Here is a 27642-nt window from a genome sequence, read left to right as displayed (position 1 = left end):
GCTTGCACAAACTTTAGCCCTAAACTCTAAATGAACAATATGCACTCAAAGTGTACAATGCCACTCCACAGGTGGCCTGGTTAGAACCTAACAGTTCTGTGCTTCCTGCAGCCTCTGGGCAGCCTGTAACCTGGGGACCACAGGGTCCTCAACCTCTCGGCTCGAAGGGTTCAACGTGGGGCTCCCTCTTTACTTAATGGCACCCGCCCCCCATCCCAGACAATAGGAGGGATAGTCTGGCCTGAGGGGCTCTTGGCTGCCCCTTGCCCTGTGGGCCGATGGCTACTCCCTTAGGCTTCTCCACTGTTTATGGCTGCTGCCTGGCTTGTGACCTCCCCCCAGAAGCTCTCCCCATTCTGGGCCAGCTGCTTGACCTGTAGCTTGTGGCCTGCCCTGGGGGCTAATGGGAATCTCCTGAGTCCTAAACTATGGGTGGGTTAACCTGCCCTGTGGGGCAGCTCAGCAGCCTGCAGGACTTGGTGAGGGTGAGGGCTCCCCTGGGGGCTGTCCACAGTCCAGGGCCGTTGCTTGGAGTTCTGCCCACTTATCATGGCCCACAGCTCCCAGTTACCTTGTTATTATGTGTGGGCACTCTACAGTCTCTTTCCCAGTCAGCATTCCCAGAAGAAAGTTAAGGATGGGGATCCTGTGCATCGATTGCCATCGGGTATGGGGCCATTGCTACCCTTTCAACCCCCTCACCCACCCCCATCCTTGCCAGCTGCTGTCGGGCCTGAGCAACACGGGTTCCAGCAGGTATCTATATGGTCGTCTTCCTTGGCTGTGTGCCAGCCAGGTGGTTACTCTCAGCTCAGGGTATGGTCGTTCCTCTTTCCCCTGCCTGTACGGTCAACCCAGGAACTTCCCTTGCTGCCGACCCATCTACACCTTCTTTGGGTTCACCTTGAATCCTTTCAGCTTTAGTCACAGGCTGGGTTTCTGGTGTGGGGCAGTGGGGGCTCTCAAACTCGCTGCCATGGCTACCATCGTTACCCATGTGAGTGCGGCCTGGAGCAGCTCCATAAACCACTCAAAGGAGTTGGGGAGCCTTTCACTACCAGACCTGGTTCCTCTACAGGCACATCTCCTCACTCTTCTTCCATGGGTTAGGGCAATCCCTTATCCAGTGCCCCCTCCTCCTGCACGCAGCGCAGATGCACTTCTTATCGTGAGGGCTACCTCCCTCCTGGTGCCTCTCTGGGTGGGCTTCAGCTCAGGCTGACATTGGGTGGCCCTTCCTTCCTCTGGCCGTTCCTAAATGCTAGGGACAGCTGCCTCACTCCTGTTTTCTCGGTAGTCTGGAGGTCTTTGGGGTCGAATCAAAGCTCAGCTTTGGTTTACAACATTGGTAGGCTGCTGCCCACCAGGATGCAGAGCCAGCGGGTCCAGCTGGCCCACCGGAGGTTATCCCGGTCAAAGTGCCTCCACAGGCTCTCGTGTAACCAGGCCACAGCCTATCCACAAATGCCTGTGGGATTTCCCCTGTGATCTGTAGGGTATTCTCCACTTGAGGGAACGGGCTTCCATCATCGATGTCCATGGCTTCCAGCATGTCTTCCTGGTTGGTGGCGAACATATTCTGCCCCTTCTTGCTGTCAGCCCAGAGGGCTTTCTACAGCTTCCTGTCCAGCAAGAACAGCAGCAACTTGGCCGTCTTGGAATTGTCAGAGCCATTTACTTCTCCTGCCTGTTCCACTTCCATGAAGTGCACAGATGGGTCTCCTATATCTGTCAGCTTCTCCAGGTGTGCTGCCATCATCCTGAGCCACTGGATTCCATGTGGAAACAAAATGTGCACCATGGCCCCTACCCTTCTAGTGCTGGCCCTGCTCCCCCATCTACCTACTGCCGGACCAGGACTAATCCCAGCACCACAGGGTGGCAATCCAGTGATTTCCCCTTGCCCTGCAATCTATTCAATCTCCCTGCTGCCACACTGCCTGCCACCATCCTCCAACACCAAAGGCTGACCGAGTGTCCCTGACTGCCCCATCATCCAGTCCTGCCTCACCCCCTTGCCCTTCCCTGCCTGCCTGGTCCCCACCCAGGCTTATCTGGCCTGGGTCACAGCTAGGCTTAGTTTACTGATCAGTTCCTGGCAGTAACCGTGGTCTCCCTTCTGATACTCCTCACTGCAGGCCACGTTGTAGACTGCCTGGATGTCCCTTAGTTTCTCAACCTGTACTGTAACTTGCATCCCCAGATGGCGATTTTTCTCTTTCAGTGCCTTGGCTTCAGTAATCTGACACCGCTGGCTTCATTCCTATGTCTTTCCCCTGTTTGCTACCTCTCTTGCCTCTCTCGCTGCAGGTCTGTGTACAGCATTTCTCCTGACCTGGTCCTCATGCTAGAGCCTTCCTCTGACTCCCTTAACTCTGCTTTCAGTTCCTTGACTTTCTTATCCAGTCCCCAGATCTGTCATTGAAGACAGAGGAGCCGGATTGCCTTCTGTATGGAACATTTACGCTCCTTGCTGTCAGTCCACTGGGCTGCTGCTTCCCCTGGATGCTCAGCTTGCAACACATCAAGGGCCCCTTTCTTAGATATATTCACCTTTTTAAACACATAGTGGGTGATCCTCTCCTCCATCAGAGACTTTGCTTCTGAAACACCATCCACCACCTCACATTCCCTCTGCTGGTGCGCTGCCCCGGTCACCATTCTTTGGAGTCTGGTTTGCAGTCAGCATTTTTTCTGATTTTTAGGTGGTTCAAATCACCTCCAGCTCCCTGGTTCTGGAATTATTTAGGAAATGTGAAATGAAGAAGGCATTAAAGAGTTCTTTTCAGGGCAAAAGAATCTCTACGTTTATTTACAACTCAAAAGGAAAGCATACTAAAAGAAATATAGGTAAATGCAGTAAACAGTCAAATTAATACAACCAATTATACACAGGACAGTAATACTATTAAATATACTATTAGCTAGTTTGAACACTATTAGAACTTAAATCACAGAAACTTTTATGAAACTCCTGACTCATGGGGTCTCATGCACTATCACAACTCTCCTTCCTCCCAGCTAGCTAAGTAAGAAACTTTGGGGTCTCGGGATCTCCATGGAAAAAAAAACACTATTTTGTACGGCTGTTCCCGCTTGCCATACCTGATGCCTGGCAGGAGACTTCGGATTCCACTGGCCTTCAGTTTGTGTTGAGTCTGATGATGCGGTAGGACGTGTAGTGGATCTATCGGGTAAGTACTCAGTTTTCATTACTTTCTGGTGGTTTTGTGGGCCTGGTTTTCACCTCAGCATTTGCCTGATGCCTTGTGGTGCCAGTCAGGTCAGTGGCTTTTGGAGCTTTTCAGTTCTTGGATCTGCAGGTCATGGTTGGTTGTTGTTGTTTCCCCTGGTTTGGAACAGGCTTGTGTTGGTCGCTCTTGGAATTGCTGTTGGGATCCCCCTTCTGGAGACAGCTCTTGGAAATGGCCATTGGAATTAGCAGTTGGGATTCTTCTTTTGAGATTGTTCTTTGTTACACTGCTGGGAATAACTCCTTGAGATCCCTCTTCTGGAGACATCATCTTGGAACACTCCCAGAGATCACTGCCTTAGGTGAGGTTGGGGCCTGCAGTTATACTGATTGTGGACCCCTTATCTTTGTGCCAGATCTGTGCTCGCTCTTGTGTTACTGGTGTTCGTTGTGAAGTCAATTGGTTTGTTAAGAGTATATATGAATGGATTTTGATTGAAGTTTAATTCCCGGTATCTCTGCAAATGGATTTTGATTGAGGTTAAATGCTCGGTATCCGTCTAGGCCCCAGACTGTCTGTGCTGAGTAGCCTGAGTTGTAAAAGTTAGTCCTGCTCTAGAATGTTAGATTTGGTTGATCGTTCTCCGAGAGTGGTGGTATAACTTGGAATTCCAGGCTGAAATCATTCTGGCTGTCTTGTGTGTTTACTTGAGCCTGGGACTTTGTCCAGTATTTTAGGTGTTAGTAAAGTCCAGGGGTCTTGTCCAGTATTTTAAATGATGGGGATTTTTGTTCAATCCTACAGTAACTAACAGGAAGCAAAGAAGGTAGTTAGATGTAGTGACTTTCAATTGTGTTGTTTTCATTATGATGGGCTTTACTCTCTGATGCACAATTGACATTAAAATTTTTGTTCCTTCTTGTCCTACTCTGTATTACAACTGTAAAAATGATCAGTTGATGGAAGTCTTGTCCATTACACCAGAGACTGCTCGTAGACTAAAAATGGTTTTTAAAATTACAAATACTGACTTAAAACGGCTGCTGTTATCATTTGTACAGATTGATGTAAGTTCAGGGAACTGACATAGAATTTTTATTCATTCATGAGATATGGGTGCTGCATTTATTGTTCATTCCTAACGGCCCTTGGGAAGTTAATGGTGAGTTTTTTTTATTGAACTGCTGTCCTCCTTTTGATATAGGTACGCCTTCAATGTTGATGGGGAGGGAATTCCAGGAATTTGACCCAGCAAATTGAAGGAGCAGTAATATATTTCCGAATCAGGATGACACGTGGCCTGGAGGGGAACCTGCAGGTGGTGGTAGTCCACATATGAGATTTCCTTGCATTTTCACCAGGAACAAGGGGGAGGTAATGGCCTAATGGTGCTGTTGCTAGACTATTAATCCAGAGATCCAGGTAGTGTTCTGGGAATGTGGGTTAAAATCTTGTCACAGCAATCTGAATTCAATAAAAATCTGGAATTAGGGATCTAATGATGACCATAAAGCCACTACTGATTTTTGGAAAAACTCATCTGATGCACTAATGTCCTTCAAGGCAAGGAATTGCCATTCTTACCTGACATCATCTACATATATCTCCAGACACACAAAAATGTGATTGACTCTTAATAGTCCATTGGGCAATTATGGGTGGGTAATAAATGCTGGCCAACCAGCAATGCCCTCCATGAATGAATAAAAAAGGACCAAAGTCTTTCAATTCTCTTTTCTCCACAGGAGACAGCAAAACCCCTGACAGTTGGGGTAGCCAGCGAATTCATTCAAACTAAATCAGCAGGAGTAGCAAAGAGGCCACTCATTGAGTGAGATCCAGAAACCCAAGATGTGGCTGAAATCCAAAGTAAAGCATCAGAAATAGTCAGGGCAGATCCAAAAAAGATTAAAAATTCCAGAGCTAGGTCAATAATCCCAAAAGAGAGCCAGAAAGGGCCAGCAAAGGTGACAAGGGATGACAGGCTAGAGCCAAGGATCTGGTTATCAGATGGCTTCATGATAAAATTACAAAAGGATTAGTGGAGCTTCCAAAAATGTCATGAGGAAATGCAGGTGAAGTGGAAGAACCACTTGTGAGTTAAACACAGAATTACTCATTGAGGAATCCAAGAAACAGGACTCTGATTCACCAGTCAAATCTAATTGATGTAAAGTTAAATAGGCCATTCTGGACCGTTGAATGTTATTTATCTTCTTCCTACACTGCTGGACCTTCTTCCAGACAGCTGAGACAGCACTAAGCTGAGTGGCAACCTCAGACCAGGGTGGCGGAGTCTGGGCTTGCAGCCTTCTCTGCCAATCCATGGAAAGAGGACAGCTCTCCTGTGCACCAACATATCGACCAGGAGCTCCAGGTTGCTGTTAGTAGCATGAGGTGTCAGTTTCCCTTTATCTGCCATGTCTAGGGCAAATATCACATAATGTGTCAGGCAGCTTCAGAATAACAGGGCTTGCCCGGATGCAGAATGACTTTTTAAAGATCGTGCCAGTCCACTAAAGAATATCCCAGCAGTAGTGGGTTATTCCGGGTATGACAAGTGATAGAATCAAGTTAGCATCACATGAGAGGATCTGTATTGACACAGGGTAAGTAGTTAATGAGGTGAGCTTGAGATGTTGCTCACTCGGCCTCCTGGAGACAAAGTCTCCACAAAACTTGGTCCAGTTGACAAATTGCCAAGAAACATAAGATTCAGGTCCTATCCTTTAAAATTGACATTAGTGCCTAGCACAAAAGTAACCTGGGATAACAGACATACACTGAGTTTGCAATTAGCTTAAAATGGATCAACCTAATATTTTCTGGCTAGTTTAGGGGCTAGGTAATGACTCTATTATGCATTTTAACTTTGATGCTATCAATGAGGTACCAGAGTAACAAATTTTTGGGGGAAGCAGAAAAAAATCATGGAACAACTTCTAAGTTTCTGTGTTTAACTTCTTGTGGTGCATGGCATTGTTGTCCAATTTATTCCATAATAACAGAGAGCACTGATAACTTCACCATTACATCTACTGCAAAACCCAGGTCATTAGGCAGCATCAACACAAAGTGCAAGTTTTGAATGAGTTGAACCAGCTCAAAAACTGATATAACCCATTATTAAATCTACCTGTTTTCCAGTTCCATTTAAATCTATGGCAGTACCAACTCAGAACCTTCAAATACAGGTGGCAGATCTATAATGTCAGTTTTATGCCAAACTTTAGAATGCAACATGTATCAAGGAAAGTGCCACAGTTGCTGCACAAACAGGTGGCTGAAACAGCTATCGTTTCATCCTCATCCCAGTTTGGTTTGGAACCCAATGCATGAAGTAATGAAGATCACAGAAGGGCCTGTATTCCATTTGCCTCTCATTCTATCAGAAGGTAATGATGCAAAGATGAGTAGATTTTAAGAACTAGGCAATTGAAGGTAGTTAGGAAAAACATAACCTCTGTAAATGCTAAATATCTCTGGAACTGTCACTGACTTAATTTCTCAGATTCTGGCATTTGTACAAATGTACAACAGCCATTCCCCATGAAGAGAAACAATTTTTCATGATTAATGGATTCCAAATGTACAGTCAGTTCATCCTTAGTACCAAGTGAATACATTAACATTCTACAGTGCTTGCAATTGCCCATCTTCATCACTGAACAACCTGCTGTAGAATCCCTGTACAGTTCGGTGCTGCCTTGTTGCACTGACAAGCTTTTACATTATCTCATCATTGAGGCCAAGACTGATCAAAGGAATATTACACACTGACAGGTGCATTCATTCTGTCAATTAAATCAGACGGTTAAGTCAAAATTTGCCCCAAATCTCTCTTGTTTGTGATATCCATATTGGCATTCCTTGGCTGAAGTTCAGTGACAATTGGCAGCAGGCCCAACTCATATAGAGTTGTTTTCCTGTATTTTGCCAGCAAAATTTCCAGGAGCATGTAGTATTAAGCACAGATGTTGCAAGGGACCTTCTGTAGCAAACTCTTAAAGACCAACAACAATACATTCATGGCCTCTTTCAACAATGGTTAATGGCCTGCCCAGACATGTGTTCCTGAAAAAGGCCTAATTTGAACAAGAATTAAAGTGATTTGTTAATTTAGTTTTGTTGCCCTAAATTGAAATAGTATCTTCAATAAAGCAATTGTCCTTAAATTTGCAGCAGCAGGGTTTTACCAAGTCCATGTAGTTGCGGATAGAGTAGGATGACAAGGAAAATTAGATAAAATGCGTTCCCATCTCCTCGCATTTGCTGGAAGTGTTTTTTTCTGTGCACTGACAACATTCTATGCAACAGTGGTCAGAAGCCAATGTTCATATAACAGGCATTTTCTGAGGGCAGTGCAATATCACCAGTGTAGCATGTGGTTCCAACAGTGTTTTCAGTTTGTCAACTTACAGCAGGTGAGTGCAGAGTTGGAGATTGGAGCACTATGAAAATAATATACAATCTGTACACTGAAAGAACAAACCAGCAAGGCTGAGATTGCACTTGTAAGATCATCTCCTGGAGAATGACCTGGCAGGGGATACCATGGGCAGCACTGGTGGTGAGGAAATGTTTGCAATTTTGTGGTTATATTTAATCTCATCCTCTCATCCCTTTCAGCTCAGAAGCTCTCCCTCCATTAGCAGACATGGTGAAGGTTGCTGACTGCTCATGCCAGCCCATGGCCTGAATCACTTGCCCAACTCCTTAACCCGCCTGCCATCTCCAAATGTTCAGTCGAGATGCCCATTCAGTTGGATTACTCCTGGAAGATTGTATTGGGAGTTCTGTTGTTGCAACAAAAGGGTTTACACCTCAAATCTGGTTGGCTATTTCAAAAATATCTAACATGGGAAAGTGAGCTCTTTATCTCTTTTAAAAAAAAGCTTGTAATATTGTGAAACAAAATTTCAGCTAGAATATAGAACTGTTGTCCTAATAAAAAGAAAGCCAAACAATCACTGTCTGCTTAATTCTCATCAAGTGGCAGCAAATGTTTTTACATTCTCATGGCCTTGAAGTGCTTTCTGAATGTTGCACTTTGTCTTTTTTCCTGTAACTATTCATAAATGTTTCATTTTTCTTAAGTTTTTAACATTTTTTTTTGTTTCTACAAAGTGTATGCAATGCATCTGCACAACCTTTTGCACCCAGGGTATGTATTACACAGTGAGTTTTAATAATTGTGCAATTGAATGAAGAGTTATGTTTCCTTTACTCCAGAAACACACCTCTACAAAATGTCAAAAGAACACTATACATGATAGTATTGGGAATGCCTCCATTTACAATGCTAGCCACTTCTACGGCCTCTCCACGTACAACTTCCCATTTAGTAGTTTCTGGGTCAGGTTATGGGCATTTTTATGTTGTGTATTCTAAAAATCCTTTTTATGTCCACCCTTTATAAATGAAGTATCTGTTCTATTATGTTTCACCTCGCACTTCATCCGTTTCTCAGGATTCTTTTCGAATTGTGTGTGTTTAATTCAGAAAGTGCCATTCGGATATAAAATTCTATTCTTAAAAGAGGCTGGCAGTGATACAGATTATTGCATGCTTACATTAATAAATACAATGGAATTATTTCTGTTTTATACGCATCCTTGAAAGATTTAAATACTTATAACTGCCACTAATGAAATAAACAACTAAGGTTAGATTTTCCCGAAATGGGGAAGGAGGGATAGTGATGGCTGTGGAAAGTGGGATTACCTTTGTCTCTTGAATTTATTCTGAAGGGCAAAGCAGTTACACATATAATTTTCCATACAGACAGCCAATTGATGATCAGAGAGCTGGTTCACTGTTTAAGTAAGCATTCTAGGAAGACTGTTAAAACTAAATGGAGCAGTAGGCTGTAGATAAGTAATACAGAGGGTGCTTTAAAGTGGGGTAGCACCTCTCCAATATTTATAACTTGTTCATTGAAAATTGGTTTCAGAACCAGGCCACTAGTATAGGGGAGGGGATGGGAAAGTGTCGGAGGTGAGGAGTCCCTCTACAGGGTCACATGCAGCTGCTCCTGCACACATGCAGGTGGGGGGAGGGGTCTTTAGTCCAGTTTGGAGCGCCAGCCTCCTGGCTTATCACTGGATACTCCAGGCACCTAACCTGCTGGGAAACTGGAAGCAGACTGGAAAATTCCAATTGGCATCTTTTACTTGGCCTCAGTTGTGCTACTAACATAATCATAAATCATATCAGAAACCAGCCTACGTTTTACAGGCATTGAGACCCCGGTCCAATGTTGCAGATATGACCTGGGGATGGGATGCATGGTACTCCCTGGAAGACCAATATTAGCCTTATGTGTTTTTTGCCACATAGGGTATGGAAGGTTTGAGTTAGGCTGGAGAGGCTAGGACTTTTTTAACTGGAGCATAGGATGTTGAGAGGTGACTTTATAGAAGTTTATAAAATAATGAGGGGTATAGATAGCGTTAACAGTTTTTGTCTTTTTCCTAAGATGGAGAATTGCAAAACTAAGGGGCAGATTTATAAAGGTGAAAGAAAAGAGATTTAAAAGAGACATGAGGGGCAACTTTTTTTACACTAAGTGTGGTTCATATGTGGAATGAACTTCCCATGGAAGTGGTGGATATCAGTACAATTACAGCTTGAAAATACATTTGGATAAGTACATGAATTAAGAAAGGATTAGAAGGATATGGGCTAGGAGCAGGCACATGGGACTTGTTTAGTTTGGGATTATGTTCCACATGGACTGGTTAGACCAAAGAGTCTGCATCTGTGGTGTATGACTCTATGACTGTATATGCCAGTACATGGTAGTGTTTAAGAGTTGATTGAACTAGTTTGCATCCACCAATCTCCCTTTGTGTGTGCTTTGTCTTTGGTCTATCTAGTGATTAGTATTGAAGGATACACAGACTATGCATTGTCTTTAGGTAACAAAAAAGGTTTACTGCATGAGAGCAGTAAGTACCACTACATTAAGAAAGCATAAGTACTAGCAGGTTAGGGAGAAGTGGTACATCTGCTCTCTTTAGAGGTAAAAATAGAACTTACCACCAGCTGCAGATTGTGTGTGGCATCTGGAGAACAGGGAAGAACCAATGTAACATGAACATTAACCCTTTCAGGACCATTATGTTAAAAACCAAATGGAGTTAGGGAACTGAACTGTTAGTTGGTGGAAATGATTTTCAATTTCACCCTTCTTGTGTCCTAGTTTTGGCTAAGGCAAATATAAACTTTTTTTTTAAAATCAGAGACTGCCATGCATAAATTGATGTTTTGGCATTCAGTAATACTGTGTAAAGAACCCCAACTGACAGCACCACAATAAAAGAATGATTTATATTTATACAGTGCTCTTGACAACACTTAAAGTCCCCGAATACTTTACAGCCAATGAAGTGTCAGTGCTGTGGTTAAGTGGGATATCTAATTGCCAGGGCATTGTCTGTAAACAGCGACATGATTATGACAAACAATTTGTTTTCAGTGATGTTATCTGACAAATAAATATTGGCAAGAAATCTGAGGAGAAATTCTCAATTTTTCCAAGAATAGCACCATGGAATTTTTTATTTCCGTCAGAGATAGCAAACAATTCCAGCTTCAATGTCAGACTTTCCAGCCACAAGTCTTGCTGAAACTAGTTGAATTTGTAACCATCTGTATCATTGCATCTGATATCCATGCCATGTCTTGCATGATCACAACATGTGGTGACATGATTAAATGTTTACTTACAGTGGAGCTATAGCATAGTTTTGAACCACTCTGATGAATGTTTTGATTTAGAATAACATAGAACGAAATAGAATGTAGATTCAATCCCAATGTTTGACAATTCAATATTTAACTGCATGTTATCTAACTCATTGCTTTTATTAAAGTACCTCATTTTTTTCTCCACATCTCTCTTCTCTCCTGTCAAGTGTATCTTCTTATCCTGAAAGGATTTATATTAAAACATAATAAAGAAATTCAGTGATATCACATATGATACAATAAACAGATACTCTGACTTCAAAGATTCCTGTAAAGGTTAGGCAAACCAGTTTGTATTCTATGAATTCCTTGAAAAACACTCTTGAATTTTTTAGCTCCAATTTTAATAAAGCCCTTCTGACAGGAAGGTTTTTGTTCACAGTGCAGTTTCCTGTTAATATCTTAACTGATCAGTTTTACATTACATCCTAGACTGGCAAGGACATCATGAGTATTTTAAAATCAGGCCTCCATAAGACTAAAATGGCATTTGACCACAATGCCATTTTAGCTGTAAATCTCAGAAGCCTTGCCGAGTATTTGATATGCCCCTAATATTAAAAAGCGATGCACTTGATCGTTACAGAGACAGTGTTTAAAAGGCTGTTCAATCACAAGTAAATAGATCGTAGGAGCTTTTGCCTGGTTTCCAGGAATAATTCCAGTTTCTTTGTTGCTCCTTTTGTCCTTTGGTTTTGACATGACGCAATCTGTTGTCTGCTTATTATTATAGGTTACTTTATTACTGATTTCAGTCGGTTGGTGAAACACTCGAAGATGAAGGAGCCCAGACATTGACTGCACCTTTCACAAGGTAGAAGGCACTTTCTAAAGTGACTACAATACAAGTAATTCGCTCACCTTCTGCTCTGAAGACAAGTATGGGATGAGGAGCCGTGGCAACAAAGTGAAAGGATAATATTTGTTTGTGTGAAAAGATGTAGAATTTTTTGTTGGATATATAGTTTTTAGATTTTCAAGCACAATGCAGCATGGTCATTGACCTCATGGAGAAGACAGGAAAGGAACATTTGGAGGCTTTAACGACTGGTGACAAGATGTATGACACATCAGATTCTAATGACCACATTTTTTAAGTGATTGAGGCTGAAGAGATACATCCGCACATTAAATAGGTTTTTGCGGAGAATTGGCAAAACGTGTGTGCGTCTGGGTGAGTTACGAGGATCTGGGGCAATTGGAAAAGCAGCCTGTCACTCAAGTGGAAATGAATATCAGGAATTTAAAATAGCATAGAATTCACATCTTGGGTCTTTAATTATGGCGTCCACTTCATCTTTTACAAATTGCCCATTTACTGTTTGCTCTGAGGAAGACAATCTATTCATTTCCTCATATAATATCTCAATTCTATTCAATTTTGCATTGACACAAATAGGTTATTTCAATATTGCCTGAAATAACGGTAGAAACGTTAGTCAATTTCTAGAGAAAGTCAGCAGCATCTGTGAAGAGAAAACATGTTAATGTTTTGAGCCTAGTGACCTTTCTTCAGAACTGACAGCAGCAAGGAAAAAGGTGGTATTTATGTTGTGCTGAAAGCAACCCATTTCATGACAGGACCTGAGGTATGGGGGTGAATAATGCCCATGAGATACGTGACAACAACAAAGATAGGGTCCCTCTGGTCCTCACTTTCCACCTCACCAGTCTCTACTTTCAAAGGATTGTAAGCTGCTATTTCTGCCACCTCCAAATGGTAGATATATTCCCCTCCCCTTCTTTGTCAACATTCTGCAGGAACTGTTCCATTCAGGACACCTTGGTCCACTCCCTCTCTATTCCCAAACTTCCCACCGGCATCTTCCTGTGCAATTGCAGGTTAATCCTTACCTGGTTACTTCCTCCCTCCACACTATCCAAGGCTCCAGACATATCAGCTAGGTAAAGTAGTAATTTACCTGCACTCTCACAATCTAGTTTACTGTATTTGCTGCTCACAGTGCAGTCTCCTCTGCACTGGGGAGATGTAACAAAGACTGAGTGACTGCTTTGTTGGACACATACACTCTGTCTGTAATAATGACCCTGAGCTACCAATGCTCTGCCACCTCAACACACCACCTTGATCCCTGGCCAAAATTTCTATCTCAGATGTGCTGCTGTGCTCCAATGAAAGCAGGAAGAACAGCACCTCGTCTTCCGTTTGTCTTATTACAATCTTTATAACTCAGTATCAGCTTAATCATTTTAAGTTCTGATCACCTCCTTTCATGATGATTACCCAACCTCAAAATCCAGAGTGCTATCATGAAACGGGTTTCTTTCAGCACAATGAACTCATTTTACATTTACTCATAACTCCCATTATCACCTATCTAGCTTCTCCTTCCTCAGCTTACTATCAACAATCCTTTTGTCTGTCCACTTTGCTGTCTCTCTTTCCCCCTCTCACTCTCTATCTCTCTGGACTCCCTCTCCAACTATCCCCTGACACTTCCACCAATCCTCCTCAATCCTTCACCATCACCCTGTCATCAGCTTAAATATCACCTTTTCCTGGCTGCTGTCGGTTCCGAAGAATGGTCACTAGACTCAAAGCAGTAATGCTTTTTTCTTCACAAGCACTACCAGACCAGCTCTGTTTCTCCAGCAATTGCAGCTTTTGTTTGTTTCAGATCTTCAACATCCACAGTTTTTGTTTTATTTTAAGTCAAATTCACAGGTTATAGTGCATTATTTATGGCTAGATCAGTGCTGTGATTCCAGTTGTACAAAATTGTACAAAACCTTTTGACTTTCCTAACGAGTGATCCTCAGTATTCAAAGTAGACAGCAGGTAAATGAAGCCCTCAGTTACATTTGGAAATCATTCAGTGCAAGTTCTATACAAAGTATCTGGATGTGGAAATGAGCTCCATCCAAAGCATAAGCCTTACCAATAGAATCTGGCCATTGTAAATGCAGATCTTCAGAACCAAGTGATAGAGTCTTCAATTGTTTATTTTGAGATGATAAATGTGTCACTGAGTCTTTAGAAGGTGTACTAAGCGTGTATGCAGCAAATTTTGTGTCTCTCCACAGATGAATAGAGGGTTTGCACTATAGCCCCAGTGCTGGAAGTTGGCTGCAAAAAGGCTGTGGCTTGTCCTTCATTTGAATAAAAAGGACCATTGTTGCTGTGGTAGATCAAAACCTGCATTCAATAGATGGGGCTTGTCAAAAGAAACTCATGTCTTGTAGATCTTGCTCAAGAAAATTTCTCCAAATAGGATGATAATATGAATGTAGGTGGATTGAACAAGCTAGTCTTAGTAGTAATTGAATGAAGGATGGAGTCAATCGCACAAGAAGGAAAAGAATGGGAAATGAATCCAGAGTTTCCTGTGTGACCAAAAACATTGTTATGAAAATGTCTCATCCTGAATAATAATTCAGAGGATAATTGATTGGATATATACATATATCTCAGACTTTCTGGAAAGAATGCTTTGCAAAACAAAGCAGACTGGCTAATGCAAGGAAAATGTTGCAGTTGTGAAAAAAAACACAAGATATTCAACTGATATCGCTATGTCTATAGTACTTTCAGAGCGAGGTCCCATGACCCAGTTTGAGCGTGTAATAGAGGAGACATTGAAGGGAGCGTTCCAGATGGCCACTATATTTAAATGGAATTCTGATGAAGAAGTAGAGACCTCTTCACAGACCTGCAGATGAAGAGTCGGATGGTGGTTCACCAGATAGTGTGCTATCTAAAACATCATCAGGAGAGATGAATGATGGCCTATGAAATATGTACAGCATGGCATGTATGGATCTGGAAGAGTTACACATGTGTAAGTCAAAGTTTTTACTGGCCAGGTCTTCACAACAATATGGTACAGTTTTGTAAAATGTGCCATAGCTGCCAAATCGTGAGAAAGCCTGTCAAACTGACACCTCCAATTCCCATACCATCTTTGAGGAACTATTTGGTAGATTATTGGTAGGCTGTGTGCAATCATTACCATCTCAAAATATGACACCACTCTTATGAATATGGTTACTTGACCTCCCAAAGGTCAATCCCTTGAGAACAATTTCTGCCAAGGTAGTGGTAGGGAATTTAAACTGGTGTGGATTATCATTTGGGATCCAGTTAGAGTAACGTTCCAATTTTGTACATAAAAGTTTGCAGGATGTGTTCAGATGTGTGTGTGCAACATAATTAAAACTCTTAGCGTACGATTCAAAAGTCCAAGGGTCTTTGGAACAGTATAATCAAACCTTCAAGATGATGCTCAGCACAAACTGTCATGAATATCCCCATGATTAGACCAAATGTTGGAATTGCTTTTGTTTGCCACTCAGGATGCACTGAATGAGTTGAGCACTTTCAGTCCTTTTGAATTAATTTATAGACATGTTGTAAGAGGCCCTCTGAAATTAATGGCAAGTATTTGGAACAGAGCAACAAACTTTCTTTCAAAATGAAAGCAAAATGATCTGGATACTAGAAACCTGAAATTTAAAAAAAACACAAAAAAATGCTGGTGAAAGTCAAATATGGCAGCATCTGTGGAGACAGAAGCAGAGTTAATGTTACAAGTCAATACGGCATCTTCAGAACTTCAGATGAATCTTCCACATTAGATTACAAATCCATGTTCTGGGAGCTGCTCACCAAGAGCCTGAAAAGTTATTCTGGAACCTCTTCAAGCTTCACAAATAACCATAAAGAAATGGGCACACACGCATTGATAAGAACCATTCATTTCAACACAGGTGGTGATGTATTTGTATTACTGCCTTTACAGGCTGAAAGTACAGTTCAAAAGAAAAATATAGAGTGGTCAAAAGGTTTAGCAAAGTAAATTATTTAATTGACACCCTAGAAAAATAATCAGCTGTGACACAAAACAATGTCACTACTGAGTGAGATATTGATGATGAGGCAGAAGGAAGCCTGTAGAATTCCCAAATTGAACCTCCTGTAGTTTTGTTAACTAACACAGAACTGTTAGGAAAGTTAAACACCCTGCTGTCATATTTAGATTAGGACAGTGAGTAAACTTAACGTGGTTACCCACAATAAGGAATCTGTCAAGACAAAGCGGAAAGCCTAACATGAAGTGGATGCAGCATAAAAGAGCATAACCACCTAGCCGAACCCAGTCAAAACAACTGGAGTTTCCCGGTCATGTTAGTGTTTAAGCCTTCAACCAGATTCTGCATAGATGACAACGGTGAATGCAGTAACAAATGTAGATTCTATAGAATTTCTTGCTTGAAAGATTATGTTGACAGAGTTGGTAGTGTCATATTTTTTACCATAATAGGTTTTTTTTAAAAAAAGATATTGGCAGATTCCTTTAACATCCCAAGGTAGAGAAGTATCTACTGCAAAACCTTATAGAGAAGTATCAGCTTTTGTCCCATCAGAGAATCTTTTCCAATGCTGAATGATGTCATTTAGGCTAATAAAAATATCCTGGCAATTTTCTAGATACTGATGAACCAAATAGTAACCAGTGTTCCTGATGGTTTGGTTAACCTTGATGATATGGCAATATCCAATGATGTTTGGAAGGATGCTCCTGAATAACTAGAGACTCTGCTTAGACAATTACAGTGGGTTGATTTGGTGACAAATCTTGCCAAACGTGAGTCTGCAAAAAGTGAAGAACTGACCAAGGCAGATTGTAGGGTAAGGACAAGTGCAGCCACAACTACAAAAGTACACACATTGGAGTTCATTGTCCCTAAGACCAAACCAGAAATATTGAGGTCTTGGAAATTTGTGGTTTCTACAAGTTTTTACTGAATTTCCTCAGTATAACTGTTCCATTGACATATTTGCTGTAAAAGGAATTAAAGGCAGCATAGCCAGAGAGTGCAAAGACTTGTTTGAGAGATTAAGATCAACTTTAAATCAATAAATCAGTGTTCACTGCCCCAAATTTCAATGTCAGTCTGTCCTCCTAGGTAGGAACTGATGCTGGTGTAGAACATTCCGAGTGGTGTAGAACATTATCCCTCTACCCACAGATGTGTCTATGATCAAAAGAATAAATGGCGCTTAACATAGTGTGAACATTAACTCCTTCAGAATCATTATCTTATATAAGACATACCCCAAAGTTAACACTTCAGGCAAACATGCATGTAAGTATTTTACTTTTATCATTGCCCCATTTTGCTGCTAGTCTCTGACTTCACAAATGCAAGCCACCTGGACAGAACGTATTCTCTTCAGATTTGTGAGTGTGACACATCTCTCACTTGAGGATCTTTAACTTTGGATCTAATTTGTGAATTATTTCACCACTAGGTGTCCTTATATGTCTTGAATCTTCTTTGCATAGGATATGGTCCTTTGTAGACCTTGTCGTTCATCCATTTCCTTATCTTAAGGATCCTTAAGCTTCAGAATTCCCATCACAGATGAACTCCTTTGTTTATTCAGATATTTGCCACATAGCATTATCTGGGGTAACTTAAAGTGATGAACATCCATCATGGAAGACAGCTGCTCTGCTGAAACAAGTCTTTTCTTCCTTGCCAAATGCCATATTTCTGGACCAGGTAATACATAGAACATTACAGCACAGTACAGGCCCTTCGGCCCTCAATGTTGTGCCAACCTGTCATTCCGATCTGAAGCCCATCTAACCTACACTATTCCATGTACGTCCATATGCTTATCCAATGACGACTTAAATGTACCTAAAGTTGGCGAATCTACTACCGTTGCAGGCAAAGCGTTCCATTCCCTTACTACTCTCTGAGTAAAGAAACCACCTCTGACATCTGTCCTTTATCTTTCACCCCTGAATTTAAAGCTATGCCCCCTCGTGCTCGCCGTCACCATCCTAGGAAAAAGGCTCTCCCTATCCACTCTATCTAACCCTCTGATTATTTTATATGTTTCAATTAAGTCACCCCTCAACCTGCTTCTCTCTAATGAAAACAGCATCAAGTCCCTCAGCCTTTCCTCATAAGACCTTCCCTCCATACCAGGCAACATCCTAGTAAATCTCTTCTGCACCCTTTCCAAAGCTTCCACATCCTTCTTATAATGCGGTGACCAGAACTGTACGCAATACTCCAAGTGCGGCCGCACCAGAGTTTTGTACAGCTGCAGCATAACCTCTTGGTTCCGGAACTCGATCCCTCTATTAATAAAAGCTAAAACATTGTATGCCTTCTTATCAGCCCTGTCAACCTGGGTGGCAACTTTCAAGGATCTGTGTACATGGACACCGAAATCTCTCTACTCATCTACACTACCAAGAATCTTACCATTAGCCCAGTACTTTGCCTTCCGGTTACTCCTACCAAAGTGTATCACCTCACACTTGTCTGCATTAAACTCCACTTGCCACCTCTCAGCCCAGTTCTGCAGCTTATCTTTGTCTCTCTGCAACCTACAGCATCCTTCGTCACTATCCACAACTCCACTGACCTTAGTGTCGTTTGCAAATTTACTAACCCATCCTTCTACGCCCTCATCCAGGTCATTTACAAAAATGACAAACAGCTGTGGACCCAACACCGACCCTTGCGGTACACCACTAGTAACTGGATTCCAGGATGAACATTTCCCATCAACTACCACCCTCTGTCTTCTTTCAGCAAGCCAATTTCCGATCCAAACTGCTATATCTCCCACAATCCCATTCCTCCACGTTTTGTACAATAGCCTACTGTGGGGAACCTTATCGAGCGCCTTGCTGAAATCCAGGTACACCACATCTACCGGTTTACTCTCATCTGCTTGTTTGGTCACCTTCTCAAAGAACTCAATAAGATTTGTGAGGCACGACCTTCCCTTCACAAAACCGTGCTGACTATCCCTAATCAATTTATTCTTTATGTTTGGAATAATTACTGTCTTTTCACAGTCCCCATGTGGATAAATCAGATTGTTTTTTTCATCTTCGTCATACCCTAAATCTGTAGGATGTTGGTCTGGCTCTCATGGAGTCAGATGTAATTGATGTTCTTTAGTCTGTTGATCAGGTTTGGTGTTTAATCATCTCCTGCAGTTACTTGATTGTGAGCTGGACTTTCTCACAACCTCAGTTGTCTTAGTGCAGAGAGCACAGCAATCTTGCAGTATCTTTGACACTGGTATTGAAGATTCTGGTATAGCAGTTTGTTCACCTACTTTTTGTTGTCTGAACCATCAAAGGGTCTTGAATGAGATCAAGTGTTTTGTACTGCCCATTCTTAATCTCAATATGTGTTTCTTCCTGCAGACCTTACTGAGTTTCATCTACTGATATGTCTTCACTGGTGACAGGCATATTTTCCAAAGGAGATAATCCTGTACAACTGTAAATTTCACAATGAGTTGTGAGATCTTCAATGTCTTTTGAGATCCCTGCCCACCACATCACAGTTTAACCCCTGGCATACATGCCTGGCAATATTGAAATGTTATTTTGAATACATTTTCCTAAAGGGAAAATAGAATAACTATTGTTTTCTCTGTGCCCATCCAGAAGTGGCTATGAAATGGCATGAGGTGAATCAAGGATCCACAGCCTCCTGGAGTAAGGGAGGAGGGATGGAACTGAAGAACAGTCACATTGAGAAGATCAAAGTTTCTATATTTTCAACAATAGCCTCTTCCTCCTAAAGGGGGAGGCTTAATAGACTGGGAGTTATTTTCCCAGGAGCGTCGGAGGCTGAGGGGTGACCTTGCAGAGGTTTATAAAATCATGAGGAGCATGGATAGGGAAAATAGACATGGTCTTTTCCCCAGGGTGGGGTAATCCAAACCTAGATGCAATAAGTTAAAGGTGAAAGGGGAAAGATTTAAAAATGACCCAAGGGGCAATTTTTTCACACAGAGAGTGCTGCATGTATAGAACGAGTTGCCAAAGGAAGTGGAGGAGACTGGTACATTTACTTCATTTAAAAGGCATCTGGATGGGTGCATGAATAGGAAGGGTTTAGAGGGATTTGGGCCAAATGTTGGCAAATGGGACTAGATTTATTTAGGATATTTGGTCGGCACGGACAAGTTGTATGTATATCTCTATGACTCTATTATTCTAATTCATTGTGGTTGTGCTTTGAAAGAAGCCCCAAGGGCAGGACATTGCTCCATCGCTCTGAACTTGCTGTGCCCTCTTTCTGCTCTGTACCAGCTATTTCAACCTTGTCAACAAACTATGAGCAAAAAAGAAGTAATAGAAAGGATATTGATTCTTCTGTGCTATCTACATTGTTGTGGGTGCTGTAATTTCTATTCCACTTGCAGAGCTATCATTCTCTTTAGTGTTTCTTGCAATGAAAAGCTCCTCAGGATAAAATTAATGCTTACATGGCCTGAATTTCTGTGATGAGCATAGACACAATTCAGCCAAAACATGATTAGTTGTGCCTCCTGACATTCTGCAGAGCTGATTGAAACACTCTATTTGCATATCCATTAGAGGATTTATCGGTGCAAATCCCGTGTAAATTGGGAGTGGTCTGCTGGGATGTTTGGAAATTACAGTGTAGCTTTTAATATGTCACTTCTGGCTGAAAATTGCAGCCACAGACTTGGAGAGCAACAAATAAGTGATAAGTGATAATGTTCTTAGCTCACTGAATTCATTCTGTTAGCTTTGCTTAGATGCCTCATGAGAGTTTTGGTGTCACTTTCAAGAATGCCTTTCACGGATTTATATGTCAAAGGATGTAAAAATAAAAGAAAATAGCATGGTGCAAAGTTATAAAAGAACAGCCCATAATTTCAACAAGACAAGATTACAAGTTTTCTGCTCTGTGTTTTTGTGATTGAACTGTGCTTGGTCTCTCAAAGCAGCGCTACTTGAGCCCATGGACCTTTCTGCAAGTCTTCGATTACAATTTGATCTATATGCACACATTATCTCACATGAGTCAGAGCTTCTGCTCCCCTAACCTACTCTACTTAATCATGTGACTCTGACAGTATCATTATCATTATGTATACTTTTGGTGAGAGTCCCATTACACTGCACTTTACTCACTGAAACACTGTAGGCGACAGTCAAACTGTCATCCGAAGGATTCGAAAAAGGCAAATGTTGGCTTTGCTTTGCCAGCAATACAAACATCTCATAAAAGAGTAAATAGTAAAAATACTCCCACAAAGGCACAAACAAAGCTTGAAGCATTTGGGCCACTCAAGGCATGTCCATCCAGTAGAGATTATGAAGTAGCCTGAGATGTATGCAGGATCTACCACTTGCTCGGAGGAAGGGCCGCACAGATTGAGCTGATAAACAGTCCTGTTGAGTAGGTCAAACTTCTCTACTTTCCACAATAGTTACTTGCTCCCTGTACTCAGTTGCATCTCAGCAAAGCTAACAGAATGAATTCAGTGAGCTAAGAATATTATCACTTATTTGTTGCTTTCCAAGTTTGTAGCTGCAATTTTCGTAATAAGATTGACATAATAAAAGCTGCACAGTATTTTCCAAACATCCCAGCACCACTCCCAATTTACACAGGATTTGCACCAATAAATCATCAAATGAAAACGCAAATATAGTGTTTCAATCAGCTCATCAGACCCTCGAGGACTGTAATTTTAAAGAAAATAAACTGTAGGCCCCAAGAGCAGGTCATGGCCCCATCACTTTCAACTTTCACGAGGAATCCTCACAAACTGTCTACCACACTGTGAAACTGGAGATGGCACTTGCAGTAATGTCTGGTGCCATTTGAACAATCAGATTCCTTATCAGTGCCATAAAATGTTCAGGGTAAGCAAGACAATATTGAATCCATTATCTGCCAACTTTAAAATCCTGACACCAGCATATTTTGTCCCATTCAACAATTGCTTAAGTTAGCGCTTAAGCAAACACTAACTCGCGATCCTATAATGTGAACACCCATTTCCACCAATGGGAATTGTTTCAATACATAATATTTAAAAGCCCTCCCTCAATCATTTCTTACTTCAGCCATTCAACAAGTACACATCCCCCAGTTGCTAGCCTCCCTCCAAGTCACTTAATCATATTTTGGGAAATACTTGCACACAATTCCCATAAGATGCAGACTACTGGATGAAATTATCTCCAATGCAGACCATGGAGCAGATGAGGAGAAACTCTGACCCAGTCCTGGAACATGATGAGATTTGGAGCACAGTCTGCAAGATACATTGTTGCACAACCTTATGAGCACATCACCACAAACTTCTATCACCTTTTCTGTCACTGTATTCCAAATCGGTAATGTCCTCTAACTTTACACTTCCTTTCTGGATATTTATCAAACAGATGTGAAGATAATGTAAACAGTTAAAAAAAGCACAGAAATTTATAGGGAAGCTGAGTGACATGAGCTATGGTGAGATTTGAGGAAGAATTGTATAAGAAGTCTGATGAGGCCTCTCTCAATGTTGGGAGCATCTTGCTCCATCTTTTATGCTTTTTTACAAGAGGCAAGGCAAGATTCTTGCTGGGCAGCAGCAAGTTGCCGATTAAGCTGGATTATTGTTTGTTTTGTGCCTTGTTGACAGCCCAACTTTCGTATTAATATTCAGCTTGCTATCTTTCCAAACCCATCTAACAAGCTAGATGTCAAAAAAAAACTTGACATAGAAACCAGAGCACATACTTGGCAGTTTCAGCTTATTACTTGTTCTGATTGCCTTGCAGCTCAGGGCATAATCCACAAGCACCAGCCACATGTGACCCAAATTCATTGATATCAGCATGTGGTTTTTGCCAACTCTTTACAGGTGTCATGGCACCATACTGATAAATTTGTAGGTAACTTAGGAAACAGAAAGTCATACTGCAGGGCACACCAGAAATGAGAATTGAAACAGTGAAAGTGGGAAAGTGTGTGTGCATGGATAGGCTCAAGCTCAAGGATTGGACCATGTTGCGTCTCAGGGCTGTTCACTTGTTCTCTTCATGTTTGGTCATGTAGCATCGATCCGCATGTTCGCAGCATCCCTGCCTTGAATGGCCCTGCCTTCATGTTGATGTATTGATGTTTTAGTCACAACCCAAGATTATCACAACTTCTGATTTAAAGCAGATTCCCAAACGTATTTGGTGCAAGATCTAAGAACCTGCTTTACTCCTGTTTCCATTTTAGGTCATTTCCTTTAGGTCCTCAACCCTGCCAATTAGGGCATGCTGGTCACTGTGGCTGCCTACCAAAGGTGGGAAAAGATGGATGCAGGAGGACCAGGAGTGATGGCAAATTCAGGAGCAGCAGAAGACCCCCTTGGAGGATTAGGTGCCTCCAGCTTAGGGAGAGGTCAGAGCTACAGGGTCCATCAAGATGTCTTGCAGTGCTGACATGCCAATGCTGTTCTGGGTGCACAGTTGCCTTTTTAAGATTCTACAGGCACAACAGATGCTAGTCCTTAGTCAAATATCTGCTGAGTGGTACATTGTTCTGGGCACCACTGATGGTAGAACGGGCCCGAAATGGACATGAGCAACTCCATTAGGACAGTATATGTTGTTATGTGGTGAATGTGGTAACATATGGTGTGAAAACGCATGCGACCTCTCAACAGAAATCCTCCATAAAGCTCAATGCAACTGGGACTGTTCCAAAGATGATAAAAGGGTAATGACTTCATCATCCAATTTTGTATTACTACCTGAGCTAAATCTCTACTACTCTCCAATGTAGTAACATCAGGAAAACTTTCTCTTTACCGCACCAATCAATAGAACACACAACAGCTTCATCGTCAGCTACAAGTTCATTCCCTTAAATGCACTTAAGGACTAATCTCTGCCTTTGCCTCAGAACCTCATACTACAGTTCTTGTGGCAATAAAGGAGAGGCAATTTTGTCCCTATCAGGCTGCAAGATCTGACAGTTGCCATTAAATCTAGATGTGAATGAAACCTCTGGCCCACCAATAAATAAGCGGTCATGCACTGTGTGCTCCAGGAAGATGATCTCCTATCATTGGATGCTAAAGGTTTTGATGGTGCCATTTACTGTGCTCACAAGAGGCCTCCATTTGGAGCTTGCTTTCTCAGAAATTTGTGGCTCCTTTGCAGATGATGGTATCTTGCCACTTTCTGCAGGTCAGAAAGTCTCTCGCATATCACTGCGGTGATGTCAGATGGGTAATACTGCCTATTCTTTGACAATAACTGTAATCAACTCAAAGTCACTTGCAACTGCTTTTTTCTCCTGCATTATTGTCACCTAAACATAACACTGGTAGATCCTGATACTTACTCACACTTTTAGAAAGTGGCAGGGCTCGAAGCTTTCCCAATTCTTAAGATTCCACACCTGTCACTTTCATGTGCTCCTCCTCCTGTAATTTGCATTTCACCCCATGCTATTGCTTCAGACTCATTAGCTGAAAGCTCTAGGGTGCTAATAATGGTGTTTCAGCATGGGACAAATGAAATGATTTTGCAGGTTTTTATATCTCAGAAATAATGTACAAAATCAAAAGCGCGGCATTTTAAAATGTATTCATAAGCAAGGGCTTCCAAAACAAGAGAAATATGACTATGTTAGTGCAGAAAGATATGAGTAACCTTAGGTTCTGTTGCCATAATTTCAGTATCTACTAAAAACATAAAGAATCTGAGCAACTGAAGGCTGCTTTATTGGTAGCAATACAACAAGGTGTCCTTGTCAATTGCCTTTACAATTTCTATCCTCATCTCTTCAGAGTTGGTAAGTTGTTTCAGTAATACTGGGTCATCTCCTGTCCTGGTTCCCTTCGTTAATCTTGTGGACACGATCTCTTGCCGCTAAGTTATGCTCTTTCGGTGTATTCTGTTATAATGTGTTGTTTTTGGTATCTTTTTCCAGTTCTCTTTTAAATGGCATAACAATCCATGCCTCAGCAACTATTTGTCATGAAACAGAAGGGCATGGTCGCACAGTGCTTAGTACTGCTGCCTTACAGTGCTAGGGACCTGAGTTCAATTTCACTCCTGGGTGACTATCTGTGTGGAGTTTGCATGTTCTCCTTATATCCAATGTAGTCATAGCATTAAGTGCCTGTCATTATTGACAGTTTCAGGATTTATTTTAATAGAGATCTTGATTTTTTTTTCTTTTGTTTTTACCAGTCATTTTAGAGAATATTTTTGCTGTAGTAATAACAGAGTCATCACAGAAATGGAAAATACCAAATTATTAAAAGATTGAGTTTTGCAGTCATCACAGTACTTTGTGACAATTGCAATACTGACGGTTAATTGGACGATATTCTAAAAAGAGATCTGAGAAATATTGAGAAAATAAGCACAGGAACATACTTAATGAACAAAGTGGAATTGTTACAAATAATCAATTACCAGCTTATGCATTTCAAACATATTGCGTAAATATGAGTGTAATGGAACATTTTAACAAATCTTGAGTTGGTTTCAGAACAATGTAAAGTTACAAGTTGACCAAATACCTCATATATTTCTAAAACATTATGGTGAAATCTCAATAAATCTACTTGTCATAGTACTAGAAAATATCCATTCACTAGGAAATTTTAGAAATCAATGATATTTCATTGGAATTGCTGTTTATTTAAAGTGGGGTTAACAGTTATTAATGAAAGGAAGAACTAGTATCCAAAACCCAAACATTTTTAAAAGGCAATTCTGTTCCTAAATGTGACTTCATAATACAGCAGTTTATCCTTTGCCACCAATAGTTTAATTGCTGGTTTAGAAAGCAATTTGTTTTGAATGTAAGACAGTCGGGTCAGAAGGGCGGAAGGTTAACTGTTATATATGCTATGAATCCGGTAATTTCAGTTTTGACCTTAGCAAGGTCTGCAATTTGCCTTTGATTCAGTCAGACTGGATTATGTCTCAGTTTCTGTTGTCTACCCTGTAAACTAACTTGAAAGAAGCTCTAATTCTGCCTTTGCTCACCATTGCTGAAAGAAAAGCAAAGCTAAAGAGCTGCACCAACTTCTAATCATTAAATGTCAATTATATACTTCAAAATTACTAACCACTGGTGCTTATATGTGACTACAAAAGAAGACAATGTCATAGAATCAAACAGGGGAGTTTTAACAGGCAAGAATGGGTGGGCTAAGGTCAACTGTTGCCCATGATCTTTCCGTCCATTTGTGTTGCTCCCTGTAGATGTAGGAAGCTCACCAGCACCTTCTCCAGGGTAACCAGGGATGGTCAATAAATGTCCACATCCTGTGAATGTTTAAAAGCAGGACTGGCACATTGCATATTTCTATTTAGCCCAAGAAATAGCTGTTCATCTCTATTCATTTTTTTAACATTTCTTGGCAAATGTTGTATAATTGTACCTCTTGTCCTTTTAAACTTATTCTTCAAATTTGCTGGAAAGCCTATTTTGTAACACTTTATCAAACACTTTTTGAAAGTTCATATGCACAACATCATTTGCAACAGCTTCAATAATGTACTACTTCAAATAATTCAATCAAGTTAGTTAACACAATTTGCATTTAACAAATCTATGCTGGCTTTCATTTATTAAATCATATCATCTGAATGCCAATTAATTTTGTCCTAGCTTATTGTCTCTAAAGGTTTTTCTGTTACTGAGAGTGGGCTCACTGTAGCTATAGTATCTGAAATTTCCACCTCTATTTCCCTTGGCAACCACGGATGCATCCTGACCAGATCTCTCTACTTTGAATACAGCCAAACTTTTAAGTGCCTCCTTTTTGTTTTTAACCTTTTAAATTTTTCTATTATGTCATCTTTCCCAGTGGCATTAGCAGTATCATTTTTGTCCTTGCAAATTTCATAGCAATGACTGTAACAACGCTTGTCTATCTTCTCATCTATCAAATCCACCAGGACAACTTCATTTCTACACTCCATTGTGTCATCTGTATCCTGTTCTCCAATGGGATCATGAAAGTAGTCAAATCATCAGTGTCCTGAATTGTTGCCTCTCTCATTGATATTTACAGTACTGAAAAGTGGCAGTCCTGGAGCATTCTCGCATTAACTAATTGCAAGATGGTTACCACTTATTATTGTTACCAAGAAGCTTCATATTGAATTTTGCTTGGCATCTTACGTTTTGAATTATTGTGGCAAATATTGATTTATTTCATGTTTTGTAGACATACCTGGTGTGATTTCTTTGAAAGAAGTCATTGAAATTTCACTGTAGGCATGGCTGTATTTTTTAAAATCGAGGTTTCCTATAAATCATATTACTGGTAATAATTCTTCATTTTGCTGTAGAACCCTGCTGGGGCTATTTATAAATAGTGACCGGCTTGGAAAGCTTCTTGTTTTGTGTGGTTCAGTCAAAGGCAAGTTTACTAAAAACAAGTGTATTTAGAGGAAATCCTGCAAAGAACAAGCTGCCCAGTTGATTGTTCTCATTTCTGTGAAGAAAACCCACTTATTGAATTCAGTGAGAAAGAGTGATTGGAAAAAAAAAGTTTCAAGATTGTATTTCCTAAGCAAGCTGTGTTTAAAAAGATTTCTGACGCAGCCATGCAAGATTAATGACTTGACCAGAATACTACAACAACAGACTCTGGAACATTCTAGACTATTGGGCAGAGTCGATAAAATGTGCAGCTGGAAGGGCAAAGCAGGTCAGACAGCAGAGGAGCAGGAAAAATGATGTTTCAGGTCCGGACCCCATTACTTTTGTCAGAAAGAATGTCTCTGCAGAAAAATCTGGACTTTGTTTTTCCTCTTTTGCTGAAGTGTTTGTGTGTATTTAGGATATTCGAGGCATAGGCATATCGACTTCCATAATAGTGACTTTAAATGACAACCAATTATTCAATCTC

At 41.1% G+C, this 27642-nt stretch overlaps 1 long non-coding RNA gene across 1 annotated transcript in view; it reads right to left on the bottom strand.

The window, feature by feature from the left end:
* Positions 1 to 1389: 1389 nt before the first annotated feature.
* Positions 1390 to 27642, bottom strand: part of LOC125455087 (uncharacterized) — a 67933-nt gene continuing 41680 nt past the window's right edge. Inside the window, exons 2-4 of the long non-coding RNA XR_007248134.2 lie at positions 11075 to 11127; positions 3106 to 4001; positions 1390 to 2735 (exon numbers count right to left, since the gene is read on the bottom strand). This is a non-coding gene — a long non-coding RNA (uncharacterized LOC125455087). The remainder of the gene's footprint in view (positions 2736 to 3105; positions 4002 to 11074; positions 11128 to 27642) is intronic.

Source organism: Stegostoma tigrinum, chromosome 9 (genome assembly GCF_030684315.1).
Source record: "Stegostoma tigrinum isolate sSteTig4 chromosome 9, sSteTig4.hap1, whole genome shotgun sequence".
Lineage (NCBI taxonomy): Eukaryota > Metazoa > Chordata > Chondrichthyes > Orectolobiformes > Stegostomatidae > Stegostoma > Stegostoma tigrinum.
This window is presented reverse-complemented; position numbering and strand designations above follow the sequence as displayed.